The sequence below is a fragment of the Ictidomys tridecemlineatus genome, chromosome 9, assembly GCF_052094955.1.
Source record: "Ictidomys tridecemlineatus isolate mIctTri1 chromosome 9, mIctTri1.hap1, whole genome shotgun sequence".
Taxonomy (NCBI): Eukaryota; Metazoa; Chordata; class Mammalia; order Rodentia; family Sciuridae; genus Ictidomys; species Ictidomys tridecemlineatus.
This window is the reverse complement of record NC_135485.1, coordinates 67,257,642-67,263,738: the sequence shown is the minus strand read 5'-3', so window position 1 is coordinate 67,263,738 and position 6,097 is coordinate 67,257,642. Positions and strand designations below refer to the sequence as shown.

General features: G+C 37.0%; 1 long non-coding RNA gene across 2 annotated transcripts; it reads left to right on the top strand.

Annotated features, from left to right (window-relative positions):
- Nucleotides 1-635: 635 nt before the first annotated feature.
- On the top strand, nucleotides 636-4,694 carry LOC144366764 (uncharacterized). Of its 2 annotated transcripts, XR_013425910.1 has the most exons (3): nucleotides 636-771; nucleotides 932-1,086; nucleotides 4,433-4,694. It is a non-coding gene; the product is annotated as an uncharacterized LOC144366764 (long non-coding RNA). The 2 variants fall into 2 exon arrangements; XR_013425909.1 differs by lacking the exon at nucleotides 4,433-4,694 and having other exon boundaries at nucleotides 932-1,156.
- Nucleotides 4,695-6,097: the final 1,403 nt, after the last annotated feature.

Genomic DNA, 6,097 nt, shown 5'->3' with positions numbered 1-6,097 from the left:
AAAAGTTTCTGGTTAAGTTTACTTAGATGTTTCATTTGCATAATTGAGTTGTGTGAAATCACAATGGGAAATAAAATATGATATATATCAATAAAAGGGAAGAAATGAAGTAGCATTAAGGAAGGGCAAAAACATGGATCAATATAGTCAAATGCAGGAAAGAACTATTTTAAAAAGCACAAGTAGAACAACCAACACATTACATAAGACTCTACATGTAAATAAAATTCAGTATTTACAACAAATGAAAATAGATTAATCTTACTAGTGATGTCATTTACTGACTTTGAGTGTATTCCACCAATTCTTAGGGAGAAACAAGAAGCCTCATCTTTGAATTTTGCATCTAATTTCCTATTGCCATGCAAATATGCCAATTCTATTTCTTTTCCTAAGCATCAGTAACTACATTTCAAATCTCAATCTCAGGAGACTTATTTTCTGCCTGCACTTAATTGTCCTTTATGGATTTGCTTTATCAAATCATTATTAGTTAGACAGGCTTATAAATCTGTCTATAAATCACATTTCTGTAAATCAGCAAATGAAAAATTTTCATCTGATACAAGGATTACCGTATTTCTTCTCTGAAATAAGCTGACACCCCCATGTTCTGTAATTCTAGTTATGACTTTTACATTGTGAATCAGTCTTCAAAATCTGGTACTTTACTTCTGCTCATTATTGATGTTTTCTATGACACCATCTGCTTGGACCTGGATACAGGACAGTGTTTAACTTACAAACTGTACACAAGAATACAATTTGCCAGTGAGTATTTTGTTACTGATTTGCCTTCAGATCTCTAAAATGTGCTGTTCAAAACTGAGCAAATTTCAACCTCTGAATTGATATCTATGACAGTATAAACTTAGAAAATGTAAATGTAAGTTCAAGATGTAAAGTAAAAGTTTTTTTTTCCTCCACTAAGGGCATCATCTGAGTTCCTGCTCCTTGCCACTATACCCATAAACTGGCTTACCTTGTGGGCCAGAATAGTCACCAAGAACCAAATAAATCACAGTCCAACCCTCTTACCTTTGAGCTACAAAGGAAGAAAGACCTGATGTGATGTTGAAAACCACAGTTTGTACTTTGTTTGTTTGTTGGTTTTAATTTTTTTACTTTTGGATATCTAAAATAGATTCTTATCAAAGTTGTAATCATTTTTTATTGCACATGGGAGAATGTTGACTAGCAACAGAGATACAAAATCAAAGAAAAAAATATATATACCCAAAGGAAATTCAGAAATATGACTCTGATATTTGATTGCTTATTATACTACATATTCCACAGGAGGCAATTGAGTGAGAAGTTGGATGTATGTTGACAGATAGATAGGTCTGTGTTGAGAAGATGGGGTCCAAATCAGCAGTGCTTTCTACTCAAAATATTACCACTGACTTGACCCAAGACTAACTTTGCAGCCTGCAAAGAACTGCAAAGAACAAAGTATTGTCTTGCAATTTCCTTTTCAAATGTTGAAAAGCTTATGTAACTAAATGTGCCCAATGGGCGCATTCCAAGTAGTGCCACTGATAATTGAAAAGAATCAGACATTTATCATCTATGGGTTGTATCTTGAACAAATGTATATTTAGAGAGGTAATAAACAGAACCTGGCAGATTGGAAACATGGAAATCTTTTGCCACTTTTTCTGCAAAAGATGAAATTATTTCATCTCTCTTAGCCTTTTTATTGGGTTGATGTTCCAAGTGTGATACCATGTTAACTGCACTATCATCAGCAGAAGTTTTGAGTTCATGGTTTATGTGAAGCTACATGCTTTTTCTGGAACCACACAGGTTGCTCTTTCCACTTCAGAGGATTCTTTGAATAGACTCAGGAAACAACATATGAGAACTTTGTTTTCTTTTACTCCTCTAAAGATAGTGGTATTTGGGCAGGGAGCAGACATTAGTTTCAAATATAACTATACTGGGAAATAATTTGCTTTGATTATATGGTAATTGATTTAGGTTTGCAATTTGTGCCTATCTCAGGAAAAATGACAAAGCACTTAAGAAAATTTTTGTAACACAGTTAAAATCCTACTGAGAATCAAGGCCAACAGTGATGAATATAATAGAGGAGAAAGGCCCACAATTGTACAAGTCATTGAATTGAGTGTCTTAAAATATGTTCTACTGATTAAATTGATGTTTTCTAAGATAAAAAATGGAAATATTACTGAAACTAGAGCACTGTCTTATTCCAAAATCCTATTAGTCTTCTCTAAAGGAAGTTGGGTATGGCTATTATACAATGATAGGACTGGAGTGGGGAGGTAACTCTCCCTAGACCTTCTTGCTGAGCTGCTCATGGAATTCCCTGTAATGATGAATATCCTTCCTCAGATAGTTACATACTATAAACTCCCAGCAATGAACTCAGAGCATCCTTCCTCATCTAGCGACTCCTACTGTGAACAGAAATCTTTCCACTGCTGAATTTCAGTATTTTCAACACTGAAGACAAGCAGTGATGGATCTTGGATTGAAGGAAAATAGTTATGACTAGCAAATATCTAATTGCCATTGCTTTGATTTTTATTGATTTGATCATACTGGAAATATTTTAATTTTCACAAAGCAGAATGCAAAAAGATAATTTAAAAGCTGGTGTTTTAGGCTTGATGAGGACTTTTTGTCTATCTCAGGAAGAACTTTGAAAGAAACAAAAACCTTTCAATGTGATGAATTGGTAAGACAGATTTTCATGTCATTCAGGGCTAAGCTAGGACCACAAGTCAGGTTCCCCTAATCCCCCAAGCTGGTAAGAAGATCTTCCATCCTGGGGAGAACTGGGAGGCAGTTGGGGCTTCAAGACTCAGACTGGGATCACTTCATCACTTCTCCCTGTGCCTCCCCAGGGTTCCATGTCATATTTAAGCAGCCCATGCTCCCTACTTGTAACTGAGGGCCACTGACATTGAGAGCAGCCTTCACTCTAAGCCATTAAAAATTGATGAGGCACAGTTAATAGGCCATAATTTGATATTTCTGTATTCTGTTCCCAAGGGTTCCCTCCTAAGTTATTACCTAGGAAGAAACATGAAATTGCACATAAGACTGTGTATTTCATAGAAACAAAAGAAGTAGCTCTTTTTTCCCTGTACCTCCCTGTAATTTAAGGCAGTGTGTCTTCCTAGATAGAAATGAGGTTGCTACTCACAGATCAGAGATGTTGCCTTCACTGGCTTGTGCCATTGGGATGTGGACATGTGTACAGGGCTGGCTGCAGAATTTGTGTGTCCTGGTGCAAAATAAACATGTGGGACCTCTTGTTAAAAATCTAAGGAATTTCAAATCTTCAGCAGATGATCATTAACCAAAGGTGGGGAATTTCTGAGTAGATTGCTGGGTGGCTGCAGAGATGGCATGTCTGCAGATCCAGGTCTGCACAGGCAGGATGCTCTGTGGATCAGAAGGTCAAGGCCTCAAGCAGACTCTTGCCTTTGCCTGACCTCTGCATCCAATGGAGACTGTAAGAAGATGAGGAGAAAGTTTGGGGTGGCTTCTTTGGGAGAAGGAGGGGTGGCCAAGGACAAATTCATCTCTAGTGATTCTCCTGGTCCTGATGTGCCTGGAGTTGGGTACTACAGGGCCCAAAGATCAGAAAATAGATAATGACAGGAGGATATTGGAAGGAAGAAAGAATCTAATATGCAAGAGCATGCTGGGATTGAAGAAGGGGTAGACACAAGGCAGGGGTTCTGGGCAGGGAATTATCCCCATTGTGTTTTCATTGAATCAACTATATATGTATTTGTGTGTGTGTTTATTTGATACACACACACACACACATGCATGCACACACATACATTATTTTCTTATTTTTAATGAAGTACAATGCATCAAATTCAGATAAATTAATTTAGATAAACCATTTTTTTCCTGTAACCTACTCCTCCCATTTCTCTACCTTGCTAATTTTTAATCACTGTCCTCCTCATTGATCAAGGCAGAAACAGGTAGTCATCTCTGACACCTCTCTAATATCCTATCACTTCTACCATCAGTGTCTCTCTTTAGGCAAAACAGGTTCTTTCCATGGATGCCACCATTATTCCTGGCCATGACTGACAACACACTTTTCAATTCTTACCTTTTGCACCATGCAGACACAAGTTTGAGTCTTCCTTTTGCACATATTAGCTGAGTGACTTCACTGAACCTCAGTTTCCTCTTCAATAAAGTGAGAATAATACTACTTATCTTTAAGTGTAATTACAGAACGTGAAATGAGAGTAGGGCTTTACCATCATCCTTGCTTTTGTATCCTCAGGCCATAGTTTAAATGTAACATTTTTTTTAACTCTTAATATAAAAGCATTTAATATTACCACTTGATTTTGTGTTGAAAATATAGTTGTAAGCTATTAGTATATTAGGACTTTATTTTCCATGTCTCCCTTTACTTTTCCAGATCATTTCTGCCAGCATTGGAAATGTTGGCCTTGTCCAACTCATTGTGTTAAATCCATAAACAAATTTTCAGGTATGAGAATGACCTGGCTGTATGCCAGAATGGAGTCTGACATCATTGGCCTGGACAAGGTACTGGATGAGCTGATCCTGGCCAGAGGTGACCTGGAGATGCAGGTTGAGAACTTGACTGAAGAGCTGGCCTATCTGAAGAAGAACCACAAGGAGGTCAGAAGTTGTTTCTTTCCTCCAAGACCCCCAAATTACAGTTTCAAGTTTACAAATCTGGAGTTACAATATGTCCTGTTAAAGTGGTCACTTGTTTTAGACGTGCCTGTGTGAACATTGCTGCTGGTGCTGTTGATAATGGTTCCTACTAAGGTTTAACAAATTAGAGGAACTTTCTGATTTTATTACTTTCATTATTAGGTAATGAATTAGGTAATGAGAATTCTAATTATCTTGATATAGTGATTTTGAAAAAAATATATGTATGGTATTTCAAAAGTTAGAAAATAAACAAGTCTATCAATAATACAAAATGCTATCTATGCCACACATAGAACTCTGATTGGCCATGGTGTATATTAGGGGCTGGTGTAGAGAATGGACACTGGCAGTAAATTCCTAAAGGACTCCACTCAATTTTCAATGACTCTGCAATCCCTGCAGGCCTAGGCACTGTTTTCAGCCCTCAGTTTGACAACTGTAGTTGAAATCCTTCCAGCAACATGCTTACCAGGCCTCCCCTTCCTGTACAGAGAGTGGACTCTCTAGAAAAAGAGCCAACTATCCCTTCTGGCCCACAGGTGCAGCATGTAGGGTCATAGTCACTAAAAGGACCAGTGAAAATATCATAAGTTTTTTTTTATCATGTTCAAATATATTGCCTTTTTTTGTTCTAATAAGTTACATATGAGAGTAGAGTGGATTTTGGCACTTCATATATAATGGAGTATAACTTCTCATTCTTCTGACTGTATATGACATAAAATTACAGTGGTTGTGTTTTCATATTTACACACGAGGTAATAATGTGTGATTTATTCTCCTAACCCACATACTTCTATACCCCCTCCTCCTTTCATTCCCCTGTATCTAATTTAATGTGTCTCTACGCTTCCCTAGACACCTTCCCTTACTGTGAATTTGAATCTACATATCAGAGAAAACGTTTGGCCTTTGGTTCTTTGGGATTGGCTTATTTCACTTAGCACAGTATTTTCTAGCTGTATCCATTTGTCAGCAAATTCCATCATTTCATTCTTTATGGCTCGGTAATATTCCATCACATATATATACCACATTTTCTTTATCCATTCATCTATTCAAAGGCACCTGGTTTGGTTCCATAGTTTAGATATTGTGAATTGAATGACAGTAAACTTGATGTTGCTGTGTTACTTTGGATATAAACCGAGAAGTGAGATAACTGGGTCAAAAGGTGATTCCATTCCATTTTTTTCTGAAGAATATTCATACTGCTTTCCATATGGTTGCACCAATTTCCAGCCCCACATGCCCTGTATGAGTGTACCTTTTTCCCCACATCCTCAACAAAATTTATTGTTGCTGATATTCTTGATAGTTGCCAATCTGACTGGAGTGAGATAACTGGAGTGAACATTTTTTCATATATTTGTTGATTATATTTATTCTTCTCTGA